The sequence below is a fragment of the Thermobia domestica genome, chromosome 14, assembly GCF_964235325.1.
Source record: "Thermobia domestica chromosome 14, izTheDome1.hap1.1, whole genome shotgun sequence".
In the NCBI taxonomy this organism is placed as follows: Eukaryota; Metazoa; Arthropoda; class Insecta; order Zygentoma; family Lepismatidae; genus Thermobia; species Thermobia domestica.
Genome location: NC_137467.1, coordinates 43,875,907 through 43,896,757, shown reverse-complemented (window position 1 = coordinate 43,896,757; position 20,851 = coordinate 43,875,907). Strand labels below are relative to the sequence as shown.

The 20,851-nt window shown below is 38.2% G+C and overlaps 1 protein-coding gene across 1 annotated transcript in view; it reads right to left on the bottom strand.

The window, feature by feature from the left end:
* LOC145669657 (uncharacterized) overlaps positions 1 to 20,851 on the bottom strand; it is a 346,318-nt gene that overhangs the window by 161,623 nt on the left and 163,844 nt on the right. The gene's annotated exons all lie outside the window — the stretch shown is intronic.

The window sequence follows — 20,851 nt, the reverse complement described above, 5'->3', positions numbered from 1 at the left end:
AATTAACTGTGTTTTTCTCATTTGCGGAAGAAAATTGTTGAATTATACTATTTTTGGCGTTGTAAGTAATTGCAAACAAAACGCAAATATTAGAGGAAATGGTATTTCTCGATATAATTTCATAGCTGTACTAGGTTCACGTTTATGGAAGGAAATGGAAAGTACGCTGTAGGTGTTGCAATTGTACGATAAGAAAACGAAGCAGAGCAATCAGAAGGCAGATATGTGGAGAAGACGCTAGCTCGGCTAGCAGATAGTCAAATTCGTCGAGCGTAAAATCCCTCCAAAATCACCTCATTCTGGGAGATGGACGTTTCAGCACTTTCTGACGTAGGATACAGCTACAGTGAAATTGCGAAACAAGTGTTTGGCGAGTTATTTCGCCATTTCCAACAAGGGGACTGTCAATGTTAATCAAATACAACAAACATGTACCCCTAGAGGAGATAGGTATAACTCAGCTGCAAGAAAACAATACTCCCGTCCCAAACGGACTATGAATAAGGTTCGACAAGTGCAGCAGACGGTCATACAGGAGACTCCCCCACCGACACAGAGTCATTGGTAGGAGAGTAGGGAGCTCGGAAACAACTGTGCTGAGGATAATTACCCAGAATTTACTGCTTAAAGTGAAATTTAAGCCACGTGTTCACACATTGAGAGCCAAGCACATCCGTAAACGCAGACGGCTTTATGAACGGTATTTAGCGGGTAACAAGTGGAAATATGTGGTAGATGAAGTCTAGGTCTATTTGTCAACTTCCATGCGGGTTCGAGCCATATACTATCATCCAAAGGATACAAATGAACGGGCAAAGCGAAAATTTTCCTCGGAGCTTCTTGGTGGTTGCGGTTTTTACAACAAAAGGAAACTTCCACTGCATCAAGTTGCACATATTGTGAAAATTAACGCAGCATACTATCAACAGCATATTCTGGAGCCATTATATCGGCAGAATATTTCTTCTTTGTATGGTGCTGAGGTATCGAAGATCTTCATTCATCAAGACAAAGCGTCCAGCCATACGGTTTATGCAAGTGTGGCGTACATAGTCCAACAAGGAGTAACACTGTTACCCGTGCTATCGCATATTTCAATATCCTTTTCAAGTCTTCCGAAGTTACACCGATCGGCTTTCGTGCCTTTGGGTTATTGAAGCGAGCTCTTTCCCGCTGACGTCCGCGCAGAATGTAAGGGTTGTGGAAAGTTTGCAAGGATGAGTGGTTAAATCTAGATCGGATGACTCTCAATAGAAACTTCCCTCAATGCAAATTCCGGTGTCGAACTATTGTCTACAATCAGGGATAGGCATATATAACACAACCGCTGGTAGAAACATGGCTTTACGTCCTAGGGTGGGTGTTCCAAAATCGATTCCCTAAACTCGAGTTCCCACTCGTCTTGTACAGTCCGCAGAAAAAAAAACATGCAACATGAGCATGTAAGTTTATTGTGAAACGACGAGGTATTTTGCTCCAAAATAAGTGTGCTGAGAAGGACGCTAAGGTTTTTCCTGGAAGATTCGTACCACTTAGACTTTATGTTGATTATCTGCGCTGTTAGGCGTAGTTTCACAATAAACACATGCTCATGTTGCAGATTTTTTTTTGTTTGTTTGCTGCGGACTGTACATCACAAATTGATGTTTCGCTTCTGAGTAAACCACACGAACAGGAGAATAGGACACAGACAACATGATTAGAAAAACACGCTGATGGCAAGTAAACATGAATACCAACAGCATAATGATTTCCTTAAATTATGTACAGGTATTAGACAGAATAATAGAAACACTTGTTAAAAGCGAAATATATTTTCATTGTGCCTGATAACATTGAACACTGCGTAAATCGCTCAACTCTTGTTTGTTACAAGTAGCATGGACTGTGCACTACTTAGTCGACTGAGGCAGTGTGGTTGCGAATGTTGTGCAGCAGGTGAGGTGAGTGACCAGTATGTGCGACCTGACGGGACCGAACTGAAGCGAAGCGTATCAATTTATCCCCCTTCTCGAAGGTTGCGTTGGACCTCAAGCTCATCAGCTATTTTTCCTTATGGTATTGTATTTGTAGAAAGTGTATTTGTGGCGGCTTAAATAAGCACTTATTTTCATTGTTGCTCGCATGACTGTGTAGCTTACTCGTATTTATAGACAGAGCTGGAAGATGGCGTTATGTTGGGACATGGATCATCTCATATTGTGAAGCTGGTGGCTGATAAGCTGGAAATGTTTTCAAAGCCTCTTGAGCCAGCAGAAAACCTCAAAGATTGTCAGGGAATTTTTCTTCTAGTTGCCTGGTATATAAACATTTTTGAAGGGCTACAGAGTAGTGGAAAGAAGATTGCAAAGAGGTCTAATAGTTGGTGCACATCTAGGTTGAACATCGGTAAGCAAACCATCGACGTTACGTGGTATCTCGAAAGATGTGTCATCGTCATACAAACAGTGCACATTAAAACATGGTCGTTGAAACATAACAACAGTTGAAAAACGAACCAGCAAAGTAAGGACCACTGGGCCTTGAAGCTTATTTTGACGAGGTAGGAGAACACAACAGCCGGAAACATGACCAGAGAACTGAACCAGCACCTAAACACCTCATGCCATCCAAAACAGTGGGCCTGGAACTGTGTAAAATCAGAGTACATGGACGTGTTACAGTTGCCAGGCCCCTAATAAACGACAAGAAGTTCCGAACGACGACGTACATAGTGCAGAAACAACAAAAAATGGACATGTATTTTTTCTTTGACCCTTTATCGTATTCCCCACCACTGCACACTTATTTGTTCGCAATCATTCTCTAAAGCATAAGATGTGGACTGTGTGGACTGTCTCCGCCGGATTGTCAAAGGAGATTAAATAATAAACTAATCTCTGGTTAAACTAATACCTTGCGACAATCTCGCAAACTAAAGACTTGGCATCATCAGACACTAACAAACACGACGGCAGCTCAATTGTGGTCTGGAGCATTATGTTATGGTATTCGGAGTAATTTCTCCCACTGTCTGGTAACAGAAGCATTATATAGAGTACTCTTAGTATTCAGATCCACCCAACGGGACAGGCTTGGTTTCCAGATGGAAATGTCCTATTCCAGGATGCTAATATTACATTTACACCGCTGTCCTGTTCAAGAGTATTTCAAGATTATGCTGAATGAGGTTCAACATTTTCCTTACCTCAATCCTCCAGTGCCCAGACCTGAATATCATTGAGCCTTTGAGCTTGGGCTATTTTGGAAAACAGAGTTCGGTGTCGATTTCGACTTCCCTCGTTCCTACCTGAGCTGAAGACTATATTGTTAAGAAAAGGTGGGTTGAAATTCCACCCAGCACCATTCAGCACTCGTACCAATCTATCCCGTCCAGAATTCAAGATGTATTGCATGATGAAAGTGGACTATGTTTCGACTTTCACAGAAGTTTGCATTATTTTGTCCAATACCTGAACACTACATGCGAAAAGTTTGAAGTAGTGAACTGAACTTCCCGTTTCACCCCTTAGCATCGATCAACTTCAACCCCAAGGAATGGGGATGGTTGGAATCCTTAAAACAACCAGTTTCAACTGAATGCTCTGCATCAATAAGTGTTGTTCACAATACGAGAAATTTCTCGACTAGTCTTAAAAACGAGACGAGAAGTAGAGATGCAAAAAAGCCGGCTTTTTTGAATCGATGGTTTTTCTCACATAAAAAGCCGGCTTTTTTGGGAAAAAAACGAGAATTTTGGAAATTTTGGCTTTTTTCAACTTCATGATTTTTCTATCTAAATAGCTTTCTTATAGTATATTCTATAGTTAGATAAAAATTCCATGACCTGAATGTGATATTTCGCTCTGAAATTCACCATCAAGATGGATGGAGCACATGTTTTACGAATTAAAGCTAACATGAAGAATGTAGTATTTGAGGGTAATTTTAGAGGCTATTTAACTTTATTTTAACTTTTGAGTTATCGACATCTTTTTTCTTCTCTAGTTTGTCATCCGTGTTTCATTTCTAAGAGCTTTTAGTACTCTAGCTTCTAGCGCAAAAGTTAAACTTGCCCGTTTTTCTATTTATCCGTCAAAGCGTACGTTTTTCAATATATCCGTCAAACCGTACTTCCACATTTCTCTTATACTGTAGCTGTGAAGTGATTTAGCAATAATTTTCCGGACACAACCTTGAATACCAATTTATACAAATAATCGGTAGCGGATTTAGAAAAGTACTTTAGGAGGGTTTTTTCTGATTGTTTCGTTTTCTAAAAAGTCCTAATTTTATTTGGGAAGTGCTTGAAGTTTATGAGTACAGGCATAAATAATATTTCGTTTCGTTTATATGTTTAGCAATAATCTTCCGGATACAACTTTAAAAATCATTTTATACTGAGAATCAGTGGCGGATTTAGAAAAGTATTTTGGGAAGGGTTTCTTACTAATGTTTAGTTTTTTTTTAAAAACATTCGTAATTTTTATTTGACGGGAGCTTAAAGTTTATGAGTAAAGGCATAAATAATAGATATTTCGTTTGTTGCAGACATTCCGTAACTTTGGGGAACGAGCTTCAGTCCGAAAGACCGCTCCCCTAACCTTCGCAAAACCGTCACTGCTGGTAATTAGTAATAATAACGATTTAAAAACAATAAAAAAGGAAGTCGCCCAACTCACAGTACACGCACTATTTCTACATTCACAGATGGAATGAAGAAAAGCTTTGTCAGAATGGTCGAATGCTGGTTGAATCCCGGACTTCCCGATAGAAGCGCAAAAGCTAATCACTCAGTCATGTTTGTTGTGCAGTTGTATTTAGCTTAACTTAAATATATTCCGTAGTCTTTTTTTTGGGGGGGGGGGAGGGAGTTCCGTAATGATATGTTAAATCCCTCTTGTTAAAAATTCAGAAAACTTGAGGATTGGGTAAACTGTGATCGTGGTTCTATAAAACTTAACTGTAGAATTTCAAGAATATACAGAACCAAAAGCTCTAGATGTGCAGCCTTTAAGTGTATCATATAAATCTAAGTATTTCTCTTATGTTTTATTTTAATTTTATTTTGTTTCAAAAAGAGGATATGGAATATTTTGAAGTAAAAATTATACATACTATTTTGCTAGTTATTTGTGTATTCTTTAAAAAGAAGTGTTTACTTTTAGGGTTGGCTGATTTACACCAACTTTTTTTTTTTTTTAATAACTGGTTTAAACCACAAAAATAAAAAGAATGAAAAATGCGAATCGTGTGAACTTCATGGTAACGTTTCCAGATATCAAACCACTTGCAATAGTTTTATTTCCCTTTCACCTTTTAATCAAGGTGTCCCATGTTCAATTCTCGGTCGAACCACAATCCTTTTTTCATGCGTAACCCAAGTACCGGTTCGGATGTCAGTTTAAGCGAAAGTCTTCTCCTTGATAACCTCGGTATTTCGTAGGATGTTAAGCCTAAATATACGAAACAAACCAAATTGTATATTTCTACATGCCTAAATGCGTGTTGTTTTATAAAGAAGCCAATATTGCTTAAATATATTGATAGAAATTGGCAAAATTTATCGATTGCCTACGTAGCTTCCAACATTAGCTTGGATTGGACTTTCAATGATATCTACGTACCGGTACTAAATTTGTAATTTAATACCTCAGTTTTAGCGTACTGATTATGGTACGTTGACCTTTAAATTTTACATGCAAAGCAATAACAGGATTTTCCCGTTATTGTCTTACATTTCAAGTAATGACGGGATGTTCCCAATGGCTAGGGCGGGAGATTATCAACTTAAGAAATTTACTGATCGCACTTCTTTAAGCTTATGGGAGTTCTTCCGGCATAACCCCGCTGTTGCATAATAACATCAAGGCGAAACAAACTTAGGCTATTTCTGTGAATATGTAATATAAATACATAAAGCAAAAAATCTAAGTCAAAAAAGCCTGGTTTAAACCAAAAAAGCCTGGTTTAAACATCCCCCCAAAAAACGGGTTTTTGGCATATTCAAAAACAACCACGGTTCTTGCCAACTCTGCTTACTTTTGTATATAGGAGGTTAAAAAATTCTTATTATATACATTGGTTAATCCTGTGGAATTCATAATGTAAATATGTTGAAGAAAAATTGTTTGAAATATTTTTTCGAAATTCATAGTTTATTTTCGATGTTTTATATTATTATCAGCATCAACCACTAATTAAATGATTTTTTGTGTTATAGAGAAGCGATACAAAGTCTGTTTTATCAATTTAAAGCAGTATTTTGAAAAAAGCCCAAAATTTCCGAAGCAAAAAAGCAAAGCAGAAAAAAACGAGTTTTTTTCCAAAAAAGCCGGTTTTTTTCCGAGCCCTTGCATCTCTAACGAGAAGTATATTTTTAAATTTGAGACGAGACGAAAAATATGACAATTCTTGTCTCGATTTTGAAACGAGAATCGAGACGAGACGAGACATTTCACGAGTCTCATTGGCAACACTACTTTACCCAAGTCTTAGATCTCTGACACTCAGTGTTGGGCAGATTTCAATTGTATTAACAATTAATCTGTAAATTTAATTGTTAGTTGCAATTAATAATTGAATTAAGTAATTGTCAATTGTTAATTGCCATTGACAATTAAAAATAAATGAGAATCAATTGCAATTAATCAATCAATTGAAATGAATTTTATGTGGAAAGCAATTGCAATTAAACTGTCATTCTATTGCGTAATTGGCATTCAATTGTACTTTATTTCCACAGCTATCATTTTCAGTTAATTGATTAATTGCAATTGATTTTAATTTATTTTGCTCAACACTACTAACACAGTTCTAGTATTACATGATTCACTGTGTTAAAACCATAAATTAATGAAACGATTGTTCTTAAGCGCGATGAAGAGAATGATGAAGAGGATTTATCAACGTTTAGCAAGACATTACTCCAATAATAAATATGGTTTAAACGTTGTTATGTTGTATCCTACTTGGAATTCTTGTAGGTTACAATGCGGATCCAGCTCGGGCCCGGGGGGCTAGCCCTCCTAGATTTTTAGTGACAAAAATAATTTAAGCTATTTCTTATATATTTTTGGCAGTTCATAGTAATTTCATGATATGCCTTTCATAGTCTGGATTCTGACTGCCTCTCCCCCCCCCCCCTTAGTTTTCAACTTCTAGATCCGACTCTGCGAAAAAGGGTTTTATGATCATTTATAGATGAAATTAAGGGAGAAAATCATAAATTTTGTACATAAATTTTCAAAATGAGACTAGAGTAATTTCGAAACGAGAAAAGATTTTCTAGAATCGATTCATCTCGCCTCGTGGGCAATACTAGTGACATCATACTTCCCTGCTCCTTAATCAATAAATCACATGGAGAGAAAAGGGAGCAGAGAGACAATCTGACACATTAATGGCATACAAACTGAAAAATTGATTTGATTTTATACTTCTTTTAATGTTCTATTCCTGATGTAAGTCTTATTTCATCAGTACTTTATAATATCATTCACTTTACTTTTCGTACGACTTCTTTCACGGGTATAAATAATAAATCAAGATTTTCTTTTCATTTTGTTTTCAAAATTTTCTACTATTGTGGTGGGTGGCTATCTATATCTCATTTTCTACTATTGCAGTGGCTATCCAGATCCCATTTTCTACTATGTTGAAACAAAGATGTATAATTCTAGAATGTTATAAATTGCACATTGCGCCAAAAGATGGCAGCAAACGTCCTTTAGCGGTTGACATCTACCGGACGAAATTGAAACTACTACTAGTAATAAAAATAAATGTACGCTTCGTGATTTCCTCTTAGGTGCATTTCGCCAGCCCCCCCACCTTGGAGTTTCGAAAAAAACTATGCCACTCGTTTGTGCTACGTTTGTGCCGGAATGTACCGCAAAAATTTTCGTTTGTACCATTTCCGGTACGAAGTTATAATAGTTTTAAAGTGGGGGGCTGGGGAAACGGCAGCCCCCCCACCTTGGAATTTCGAAACGAAATCTATGCCAACTAGGGATGCGCTCGAGTCGAGTCGAGTCGAGATTTAAGCCTGTCTCGACTCGTCTCGAGAAAATGTTGTCTCGACTCGTGTCTCGACTCGAAAATAAGGTGCTGTCTCGACTCGTGTCTCGACTCGACAGTCTCTGTCTCGACTCGACTCGAATTCGAGTCGAGACAAAATATACGAGTTAAAATATACACACACATCAGCCAGACCGTTATGACTACCTACCTAATTGTTAGTATGTCCAACTTTTGGCACGAATAACAACGGCAACGCGTCTTGGCATGGTCGCAATGCTCCTCGGTGGGTCGCTGGAGAGAGTTGGCACCACATATGCACACACAGGTCATCTAATTTCCGTAAATTCCGGGGAGGGGGTGATGCACCCTCACGTTACGTTCAATCACATCCCAGATGTGATCGATTGGGTTCAGATCCGGAGAGTTTGGGGCCCAGCACAACACTTGGAACTCGCTCCTGTGTTCCTCGAACCACTCCATCACACTCCTGGCCTTGTGACATGGTGCATTATTTTGTCGAAAAATTCCACTACCGATGGAAAACATGGCCGTCATGAAGGGGGTGTACGTAGTCTGCAAGCAGCGTGCGACACCTCGGCCGTCATGGTGCTTTGCTCGAGCTCCACTGGACACATGGATGCTCACCTGAATGTTCCCTAGATAATAATTAAGCCGCAGCCAGTTTGTCTCCGTCCCGCAGTACAGATGTCAAGGAGCTGTTCCCTTTGAACACGACGGATTCACACCCTCACATCGTCATGATGAAGATGATATCAGGATTCATCAGACAATGCAATGCTCTGCCATTGTGCCAAGGTCTAGTGGTGATGGTCACGTGTTCATTTCAGTTATAGTTGCCGATGTCGTGGTGTTAACATTCGCCATCGTTAGGAGTGTTCGGTGCACTGTGTGTTCAGACTAGTGTTGTGAAGGCCTGTGATAAAAACGGAAATTTTGGGTAAAAAACAGTTTTTTTACTGTTTTCCCGAGCTGGGGAAAAAACGGAAAATTTGGGTATGATCAGAATCATCATTTTTGTTAATCACAGAATCATTTTAGTTAATATGTTAAATCAAACATATATTTCATAGAGATATCTTCATTGTTCTATGTAAAATTCCGGAAATTTTGAAACCATTAGAAAAAATCATTTTTTCGGAAATATTGGCAAAAACAGGAAAATGTAGTTTAAAAACTATTTGTTGGCCTGATGCTAGTGATCTTACTTGCTGTAACATGTCTGCAACATATGCAGTGGGAAGTGGAAAATCCGAACTAATTGGGACCACAGGTATTCGAATTTTCAAATTGTTCGGATTTTCGAAAATGACCAAGAAAATGTCTTTTAGGCTTACATATACTGTACGGTATGTTCTTCTATCGATACAGTGGTTATTCAGTACATACAGTAATTATAATACCGTACGTAAGGCTACTTACATGTAATGTTTCTGAAGAACTTGCTTGTACTCTAAGTCACACTTAAAACTTATAGGCCTAAGAAAAAATAAAAATAAAAATACATGACAAACAATTACATATAAATGAACTTTTGTAAAAACAACACTGACTTCACATAACGTCGATGGACACGCTATTGTTTGTTTATCGCTAGCGTTAAGACAAAATGTAAAAACCTTCTAGGGACTGCGTTCGGATTTTCGACGTTAGGATTATCGACGTCCTAGTGTATATACAATGTATTTCGCTAACGGAAAAATACTTAGAGCAACAGGTTTTAATTCTATTTTACACACATATACCGCACAAGTGAGTAAATTTGAGCAGCGAGAAATATATTAAATGAAACTTCCGTTAGTTATTACAGACTAGCAGAATATCCGTTCTTCGCACGGGGAGAATACGTTTCATTTTTGGACACAAAGGGCACCAAAACTGTCACCAATGAACTTGTGGAGCCCCAAAACTATGAATTTGACATTCATATCGATAATTTTCAATTATCTTTACATGTCACCATCCTCCTTAGAGTACTAATGGGGCTGAATTTGTGGATTTAAACGGCATCTTCTGTTCATCTCAGCGAGTATGGATTCGAGGCCATTTTCGATCATGTATGTATATATATATATATATATATATATATATATATATATATATATATATATATATATATATATATATATATATACAGAGGCGGATCCAAGGGGGCTATAGCCTCCCCCTTCACACTCAAGTATACACTGCATAAAATGGGCTTCAATCCTGCTTTACACTGGATAAAACTGCAAAACTATGGTTTAGCCCCTCCCTTGATCATATCCTGGATCCGCCACTATATATATATATATATATATATATATATATATATATATATATATATATATATATATATATATATATATATATATATATATACTGTATATAATGCTCAAAAAAATTAGGGGTTCAGCTGAAATATCACACAAGACCTTAAGATAGTGTATGAATAAGCTTGTGTTTGACTCATATTATCATACAAGAAGGAATGCTTTAAGATACACTAGAAAAATGTGGCACATACTGGTTTTGGGGCACGGAAAACCTTGTTCACATGGCTCATGACACAAGACGGTTATGTGTGCACTTCTCGAACTGTTCACAAACAGGCAAGGCAACAACAGTGATTGTTCCTTAATATGTCATATGATCACTTCGAATAGCCAACAGGGCCTCGCACCTGCGTGGCATGGATTCAATCAGATTATCGATAAGTTCTTGGGGAATGTTGTGCCACTCATCCAGAAGAGCGACTTCCAGCTCTGGAATGGTTGTTGGATTTACTGGCCTAGCAGCAATTCGTCTGCCAAGCATTATCCAGACATGCTCAATTGGAACGAGATCCGGAGAGCATGCTGGCCACTTCATCCGAGCGATACCCTCAGCATCCAGCATCTCATCCACTAACCGAGCTATGTGAGGACGAGTATTGTCATCCATAAAAAGGAACGAATCACCAATGGCACCAGCATAAGGAAGACAAGAGTTTTCGTGATCTCATCCCTATATCTGAGAGCCGTCAAAGAGTCATTTCGGATGATGTGGAGCTCAGTACGCCCACCAATGCTGATTCCTGCCTACACCATCAGTACACCACCATGATACTGGGATGTTTCTCGCACAAACATGGGATTGTGTCGTGTTCCACACTCTCTCCAGATGAAAACACGTCGATTATCAGGCTCTACACTGAATCGAGACTCGTCAGAGAACAAAACATTGCCCCATTTATTGCGTCCCCACCCACGATGTTCCTCCGCCTACGCTCTTCGATCAACACGGTGTCATGCAGTTAATGGGACACACACCATAGGCCTACGTGCGTAGAGACCACCTTCTCGAAGGCGATTGCGGACCGTTTGAGTAGATACTGTGCGTCCTGTTGTTGTTCGGAAGGCTCGCGGCAGCAGAGTTGTATTCTGACGCCAGTTTCGACGGGCTGTTAACAAGAGATAACGATCGTCTCTGGCTTTGGTTGCTAGTGGACGGCCCTGTCCTTGTCTTCTTTGAACACTTCCAGTTGTTTGAAATCGATTCCACAATCGGGAAATCACACTCTGTGCCACCTCCCGCCATGACTGACCTGCTTCCAACCTCATTGAGGGCCGCGGTGGCTCAGTGGTAGAGCGTTCACCTCTGGTGCTTGGGGTCCCGGTTTCGATCCCAGTCCCTGCCAAGTGAACTTTGTGGTGTACAAACACCGTGTGCGTGGGTTTTCTCGGGGTTCTCCCGTTTCCTCCCACTTTCTCCATTCCACCCTTTCACTCGTCTCTCATCATCACCGTCTCCTTTAGCCTAACCGGCATAACCGTGGGACGCAAAACTTAAAGATTTTTTCCCGGCCCGCATACAATTATAGCTTAATTTGCAAATCATCGCAAATGGAAGTGTCACCATCGATATTAGTGACCGCGAAAACTATGGATTTGACACTAATATCGGCCATTTTGGATTACTTTTACATGTCTCGGTATCCGACCCCCCCCCCCCGGTGTCCACTGAATTCGACAGTAATATCGGCCATTTTCTACCACTTTTACATGTCCCTGTAAGCGCACCCTGAGACCCCCTGGTTCGAATTTTGAAAAAAAAAAGATTAGTCTTGATCTGGGGCCTGGGTACCCCTGAATAAAATTTGGTAACTCTCGGTCCACTCGTCTGGTCCCCAGGCTGCATACAGACAGACAAACACAAACAAACTATTTATTTTATTTATATTAGACTAGATAGATTCTTGCAAATTATGCCAGATTTTCATATTATCTTTCCGAACTAATTTTAAAGACCCGCTCCTACTTCTTTATATATATTTACACAGTATATCTATATTTATGTCTATCTATATCTATATATGTATATAACAAACGCAGGAATTACACCCTAAATAACGCTCCTATAGGGATGGTACCGAGACCGAGACTAGTCTCGGTCTCGTCTCGGTCTCGTCTCGAATTATCGAGACGAGACCGAGACCGAGACGGGCTTTTATATACCGAGACGAGACCGAGACCGAGACGGATTTTATATAACCGAGACGAGACCGAGACGGAGACAGGCCTCTATAAATCGAGACGAGACCGAGACGAGACTTAGGTCAGTCTCGAAAGTCTCGGTCTCGTCTCGAACATTGATAAAAATTAAAATTGTCTTCACTCAAAATTTCTTTCGTCGCAGTGTTAGATAATATGGGAACGGTTGACTGATGTACAGTCCTATATTTAGGGGGTGCCTATCAGGCTCAAGCCTCTCCCGAAATAAATTTGTGACCATTTTTTTGCACTGCACGTACATCACAAATGTTTCTTACCCGTTTCTCAAACCTCTCCCGAAACAAAATCCTCTCTCTCTCTTTCTATCTATCTATCTATCTATCTATCTACCTATATATATATATATATATATATATATATATATATATATATATATATTCCTATATATATCAACAACGGGTGGGAGGTGATTCCTGACACCAAGATAAGACAAAAAGTATAGACCAACCTGGGTGCACAAATGCTTTCTTTTGGAATTATAGGCTGCCGGAAACATGGAAAAATGAACTTTAATGGTCCATAGCTCCAATACTATAGGATCTACGGTAGTCGGGTCAAGACTTTACTTAGGAACTATTATGTGACCTATTCAAAAATACATGTTTCAGAATCCTGCGGTACTCACGCAACAATTTTCATAATTTTAAGTACTCACCAACTACCTCTGTAAAAGCTGTTGCAGAAGTACCGCAAGATACTGATACATGGATATTTGGATAGGGCACATACTAGTTCTTAGTTGAAGTCTTGACCCGACTACGGTAGATCCCATAGTATTGGAGCTATGCAGTAGCATAGCTAGAATGTTTTTCAAGGGGGCCAATGAAGGGACCACGAAAATTTTGATGGGGGCATCTTCAATGAATGGAAAAACTTGATTCATATACTCACAAAACTTGTAAGGTTCAATCACAAGCTAAAATGTACTATATAATTTAAAAATCATTGAATATGCATATCTCATTCTATCCATTAGGCCTATCCTATCCAAAAGCACTATTTTTTAAAAACAGAAATATGATAACTATTTCTTTTTTTAGTAGTCGTTAAGAAAATCAAAGCGAACTAGGAAACAAGTCTGCTTATCATATTTATACAGTGGAACATTACTTCTGAAAGTTGAATGGAAACTGTAAACAAGAAGCTGTTCGCAGAACATGCCGCGACATCCTTTGTGAGTAAACCTAGTGCTCGTGATTGCTGCCGAACACGAGCAAGGGTTAGGTGACTACTCCACTTGGACGTGACGGCGGAGGTTGACTGCTATAATAGAATTGGATATAAGGTGAAGCTCAAGGTTATAGGAAGTAGTCATCTCATATTTTACCAGCTCGAAAACATTCCTTCTTGCACACATCAGACTAGTTTGCCTGATGGAATGATGGAAGTGAATAAATATCACAAGTTCCAGATTTGTTTTAATACCGCATAATAATATACGTAGTTATTTATATTATTATGTAGATAAACTGTAATAATAATAATAATAATAATAATAATAATAATAATAATAATAATAATAATAATAATAAGTAGCAGTAGTAGCAGTAGTAGTAGTAGTAGTACCAAATTATTTAATGATTACTATGCATTTGTTCTATGTCGCCATAGTCAATGAGAATTAACCACTTACTGTACGAATTGTAATAGGTAATGTACGAACACTTCTTTCGTCCAACGCAAGTGTAATGTTTTACTAAAGTGTATGCTATTTGTAAGTAAATGTCTCATATTTTAGTATAAATTTCAGCATTGAAGGGAATGAGAATGCCGACTGATTTTGCTTTTCTTTCTGGCTCTGTCGAAAACAAAGGAGGTAACTACGTCAATAAGATACAAGGGTTAAAAGGTAGTTCAGGTGGTGAGATCAATGCATGCATCCTACAGATTTCGATGAATTAGATCTTCCTGTACTACGAACATAAACTAGTAGAGCTATTTTACTCGAAACGCAGAGCAGTGGTTCAGTGGTAGAGCGTCCACCTTTGGTCCGATCACAGCTCGCGTCAAGTGAACTTTGTAGTGGACAAACACCACGTGCGTGGGTTTTCTTGGGGTTCTCCCGTTTCCTCTCAGTTTCTTCATTCCACCATTTCATTCATCTCTCGTCGTCACCGTCACCATTAGCCTAGTTGGCATATCCGTGGGACGTAAATCTTGATTTCATTTCATTTCGGAAAACAGACTATTGCAACATACGGTATTCTGCAGTTGGTAACTCTGCTGTGGAGAGATGTTTTGGTAGTAGTTTCACTAGTGGCCACGACTCACTTAGCGTTTGTAAACCTATAGCTATATCACTGTGTTTGGGCACTAGGGGGCCAAGATTTTGAGCAAGGGGGCCTGGCCCCCCTGACCCTCCCTTGGCTCCGCCATTGGAACTATCGAACATTAAAATTCATTTTTTTTCATGTTTTTGGCAGCGTGTAACTCCGAAAGGAAGCATTTTGTCTTATCTTGATGTTAGGAATCACCTCCCAATCGTCGGTGTTGTTTTATATATATACAGGCGTCAATTGTAATACTGGGTGCAACACCCTTATTTCATATGGCTACGTACGTCAGTAAGTGGGAGCACCAATTACTCCTGTGAGAACAGTAAGCATCGCTCTCACTTACTGACTATGTCGCCATAGAAATGAGGGTGTTTCACCCAGTATTAAGATTGACACCACTGTCTTGTCCTAGTGTTCCCAACAAAAAACATATTATCCTCGTTTACTTCTAAAATATGGACTTGGGTTTTTTCTTCAGTGTATATGCAATTATTTAAAGACTTACTGTTAGTAATACGCATTGTGTTAATTTTTGGGTTAACTTGTTTTAGTTTAACATCCCACAGTTATGCTAGGGCGGCTAAAGGAGACGTGGAGCTACTGATTATAGTGGAACCACTTTGGTCGTTCAACTGTACCCACACCGGGAATCGAACTTGGGACCACGCGAATTGTAGTTAAGCGTGCTGCTTACGGCTCTGCTGTAGTCAAGCGTGCTGTAGTCTGCTTACGTCTCTGTGTGACATCATTGAAATTCTATGGTTAATCAGAGCAAAAATAAATAAAATAAAATAAAAATAAATAAATAATTTTAAAAACTTTTTAATACTTCACATAAGCTACTGGGAAGAGTAGTACGAAGAGTAAAACTAGATATTTCCAAAGGAAACAAATTATTGTTTTGTCCTACTTAGATGAGTAACAATAACTCTATGGACCCACAAAGCTGATTTCGTCGCCACCGAGAGGCGACATTTTCCCTAGCGTACAAAGAGATAGATCTGCAGTATTCATGACAATTTATTTAAATTATAGCACTAAATTCTTCAATTTCTTACGTATTATCCTTTCCTTATTTCTCAGAGTAGAAATTTTGTAAGCCTGACTGGGTTTTTCGACGCCCTTATGGGTGAGGATCCCGGGACACTATCCCAGTTGCTCCTGCGTAGTTACGGCTCTGGATATATGCATAGTAATGCATTACGACCTTACGATCTCGTATAAGAAACAGAATGTACTTAAATTGAGACGCGAACTATGCGAAATATCGGACTTTGAATCTAACTTGTTTGGTGATTCAACCCAAGACCACACATAACAAAGATGAGTGTCTTAGCTCCCACCACAAGGTTCAGGAAGTCCGTGTTATAAAGTGTAAATTAAATACGTATATATGAAACGCTAATAAAGCATTTGATCAATTAGAAACAAAATATATTGTAGTACTAACTTACCCTATTTGTTAAGATCATGAATGTTATATTCTGTTTTTAAAATGACAGTCAAAGCAGAATGTATTGGACAATAAATGAGGTATTGTAAAATTTCAATTTCGGTCCAATTTAATACTTTCGTGCTGCTATGTGTTGTGTTATCCGTTAGGAGGTATTGATCAATTCTGATTCAAAGGAAGGAAATAAACTACTGTATAGTACTGGAGTTAATTTAATAGAGTTTAATTGTATAGGCAGTACTGAGGCTATTTGAGACAAAGTCTATTGCTAGAAAGTGAAATATGGGTTACTATTAGGATTTTATCCCAGATATGACATATCCACAGACATGGGGGGCAAAGGGGGGCAGTTGCCTCCCCCACCTTTTCGAAATTACCCATTAACGTATATAGTTTCATTTGGAAATATAAAGTTTTGTATGTATTATTGGTTCATAGAATAAAAATAGTGCCATAAAATATTTGTCGTTCCATGAGTACTTATTGGTTGTCTTCCCGTGGAATTAAGAAAGCTACAGGAATTGCGTTTGAACTGCCACTAAAAATGGCCCAAAAATTAACCTATTGGAGCGCCACAATTAGAGCGTACTTTAATTTCTTCTTGCAAGGGCTCGATATGTTAGTCAGCTGCTCTGGAACTAATTGAGATAACATTTCGCAAGAAAAGAAGTCCTTCATAAGTTATTCTTTAATTGCACAAAAATCGACAGCTCCTAAAATGTATTTTGTTCTTTCTAATAATAAGGAATATTTTGATTTGATTTTTTTCAGTTTAACGTTCTGTTCAGCAGCGAAGTTATGTGAGACGTGGACTTCATTATCAACGTGGAGTTCGAACCACGTGAGCTCCCCCCGGGAATCGAGCCCGGGTCTCCCACGTCAAAGGCGTGTACGCTAACCGCTTAGCCACGAATGAGCTCAGTAAGGAATATTAATTTTAATATAATATAAAGGAGTTTAGGGGTGTACATATACAGTTTTGTATATACAATTCAATTTATTAAATTTAGCATAATTCTAGATTTCAGAATTATTTTGTATAACTGAAATGTGGAGTCACTAAGTATTGCTGAGTTTTGATATATTCCAATAAAGTGAAAACTGTACTTAATGGCAGCGAACTTGTTTCGGGAAGCTGCAAAAGTATTTCTTTAAATGTCGTAGCATATGCTTGTAGTATTCACTGTCATTCTAAGAGTAATAACTATATAATAGCATGCGTGGAATTAAAAATAAGTTGTTCATTAATTTCCAGTTTTAATATAACTTTTGCAAAACAAGCCCCATTATTCATTACTATGATTATTTGATTAATATTATCCTTTCTGTTTATTTGTTTTGCAAATTTATTAAATATGCCTCTAATCTGATCACACAATTTTCCACACAGATATTCATGAGCAAGGAATCAAATCTCTTCTTACACCTTCGTTGTTTAAGAGTACAAAGGGCTAGTGTCTACTTGCGTTTCTCTTGTCAATTTACTTAATAAAATATGAAATACGATATACGGTATTTTAACTGAAAAAGATAGTATCCTATTAGTTATACAACCTTTCGCCAAACAAAGTGTTACAAGCAACCAGGAAAACTAACATTGATATCAAATATTCAGATCATGTCTTGTCCCCCCCCCCCACTTTTAACGTCCAACCGCCGCCACTGCCTACAGATGATTGAACCTGGAACACACGCATGGAAAGCATTAGCGCTAGCAAATTAGCTATGAAGAGGTACAGCGTACCATAATAGTCAAGAATGAAGGCAAAAAATAAGAAGCGGAAACGACAGACTGTACGATAATAATACTTTCACAATTTTAATTTCACACTATTTATTTCGAGACTTTCGAGACTTTCGAGACGAGACCGAGATTTGGTCCTCGAGACCGAGACCGAGATCGAGACAAGCATCTATTGACCGAGACGAGACCGAGACCGAGACGGCGATTTTTGACTCGAGACGAGACCGAGACCGAGACAGCTATTTGTCAACCGAGACGAGACCGAGACTGTACAAAGTCTCGTCTCGTCTCGTCTCGATACCATCCCTACTCCTGGAGGACCCCATTCTAAAAAAAATTGCTGGGGAAACACTTGTAGAAACTTCAGTTTTCGTGCCAGACGATTACCGAGACCTGGTGAAAAAAAAAAAAAAAACTCCTTTAGCGATCGAATTAAAAAAATAGTTCTCCTCAGGTTAGTATTCACTGAGAATATTGTTATAAAATTTACATTTTATGGGTAAATCAGTAGACTTTGAATACATCCACATCGTATCCACTGAGTTGCGAAATTGTGTACCTCCAGATATGGGCGGCCGAAGGAAATTTTCTAGGGGGCATCTTCAATGTTTGCTATATTAGTCTTGCATTTAATGTGCATGGTTTGTTATATTACATATACGTGAGCCAGGGACGTTCATTCTTATCAAACACGGAGATTATGAAGGAGCAGATCTACTGTACAAAATATAATAAAAACATCTCTTCCGGATTTCTATCATCCCGCAGTCCAACCCCGAGACGGAAACATAAGAGATAGGCTTTTTGTTTTTAAACAAGATAACGTGCCTAGCGAATGGTTTACATTGTGAAGATTATATTAGTGAAAATTAAACGAATATAATTTTACAACTTAATATACATATCACTAAATGTTGAGCTCTCCGTTGCTATGTGGTTAGCGTATGCGCCTTTCTCGAACGAGGTTTGATTCATGGTAGGAGCTCATGTGTTTCAAATCCGACGTTAAACTGTAAGTTCACGTCTTGTAGAGCTTTGCTCCTGAAAACGACGCTAAACTATAAATCTACTTTAATATTACTAAATATTAAAAAATAATGACTTACCAAGGTGACGTCAATTTGGCAGTCATCAAATCCATTTTATACTTTCACTTAATCCAGTGGATACTAATATAACAATTACAAGACACACGCGCATGTAAATACTCAGAAACAAGTACATACACACGTACACATACACAAATATGAACCCTTCAAATCTATTTACATGTGGTGGACTGCCCTGCATCAAGCACTATCTTCGTCATCATCTTCTCATGTATCTGCATTATTTGATTCATCCACAGATTTGTTATTTGTACGCATCATTCATTTTTGCATTTTCGGGAGGGTTCAGGGTTCTTTCTTCATTTAAAGAGTCGGTTCTCTGTATTGGAAAGAGAATCAGGGGAGGAAGGGGGAATTTATACTTTAAGAATGGATAACATTTTAAGAAATACATACAAAACATGCCGCTTCCGACCAGTGTGACCACCACACAAAAATATTTCGTACTAACTTGTGCAGAAAAAAGTACTAGATCTGGGGAAAAAGTACTAAATTTTTTTCTGTTTCCGTTTCACCCTATTTGTGACTAACCCTTGGAGTACCAAGATATAAATTTTACTTAAATGTCCAAGATGGGGTCAATTTGGTGTGACTCTAAGGCCAGCAAAGTGATAAAATATTCTATTGTTACAATACAAGCAATGAACATTTATTGTAAAGAGGAAAATGTACACAAGAGAAAATAACACAATGAGGTTGGCGCCAAAACTCGCTTGAACGAAAATGCCATGCCCTAAGCACTATTTACATTTGGCGGAATTAGAATTTTTTCTTCCCCCCTCTCGGAATATGACTGAAAACTTTTTATTCCATGATTGACCAAGATGGGGTCATTTTGACCGCATTTTCCATTTCTGTAAATAAAATGACAAATTAAATTCTACGATACTTGCTAAGTGTACAAAATTATTCAAGAGACTCTTATAGAAGCATTCCTAGAAGACTATTTCAGCACATTTTTCTTTTAATGCAATAAAAGTAGAAGCTTTCTCGCTGGAGTCAAATTGACCCCATCTCGGTACTCCAAGGGTTAATATCTAATTATTAGAAAGTTTCCGGCAGATTTCCCTCTCCTGTGGGTGGGGAAGTGACCCCCACATTCTTCAAAGAACACAAGTTTTAATTTTTTACAGTCAAAACTCGATACAACCACTTACACCCTCCCAATTTTGATTTTAAACCTCCAAATCCTGGTGGAATTCCTGCTTAATTGTTGTATTAGAACTCACTGTAAAGTAACACTGTGTCACTGTAAAGTAACACAAGCATGACAAATATAGAGGAGGTTGTGAGAAAACAAGAAATATCATATCATAAAAAGGGCTTATTTGAGAAAATCGAATTTTAACTCTTTAATAGACTAATGTTTAAACGGATCACAAAATATGTAATATTGTTTACTGTGGTCATTTATTAGTTTTAACTCTTCATTCTTTGGCACTTTCGTACTTTCTATCTTTCGCAATAGAATGAACTATACGTTACAGCAATGGATCTGTTTTCCCGACACTCATTACTGAAATTTTGTATATTGCCAAATTTTCATGAGATTCCTTTTTCTTACCCAAATGTAATTATGAGAAAAGAAGAGGAGGGAAAAAGTACTAGATTTCCTTGTGAACGTACTAGAACACTAAAATATTATAAAAGGTACTAGATCTAGTGCGAAAGTACTAGCGGTGGTCACACTGCTTCCGACGCAGCACTGAAGCATTTCT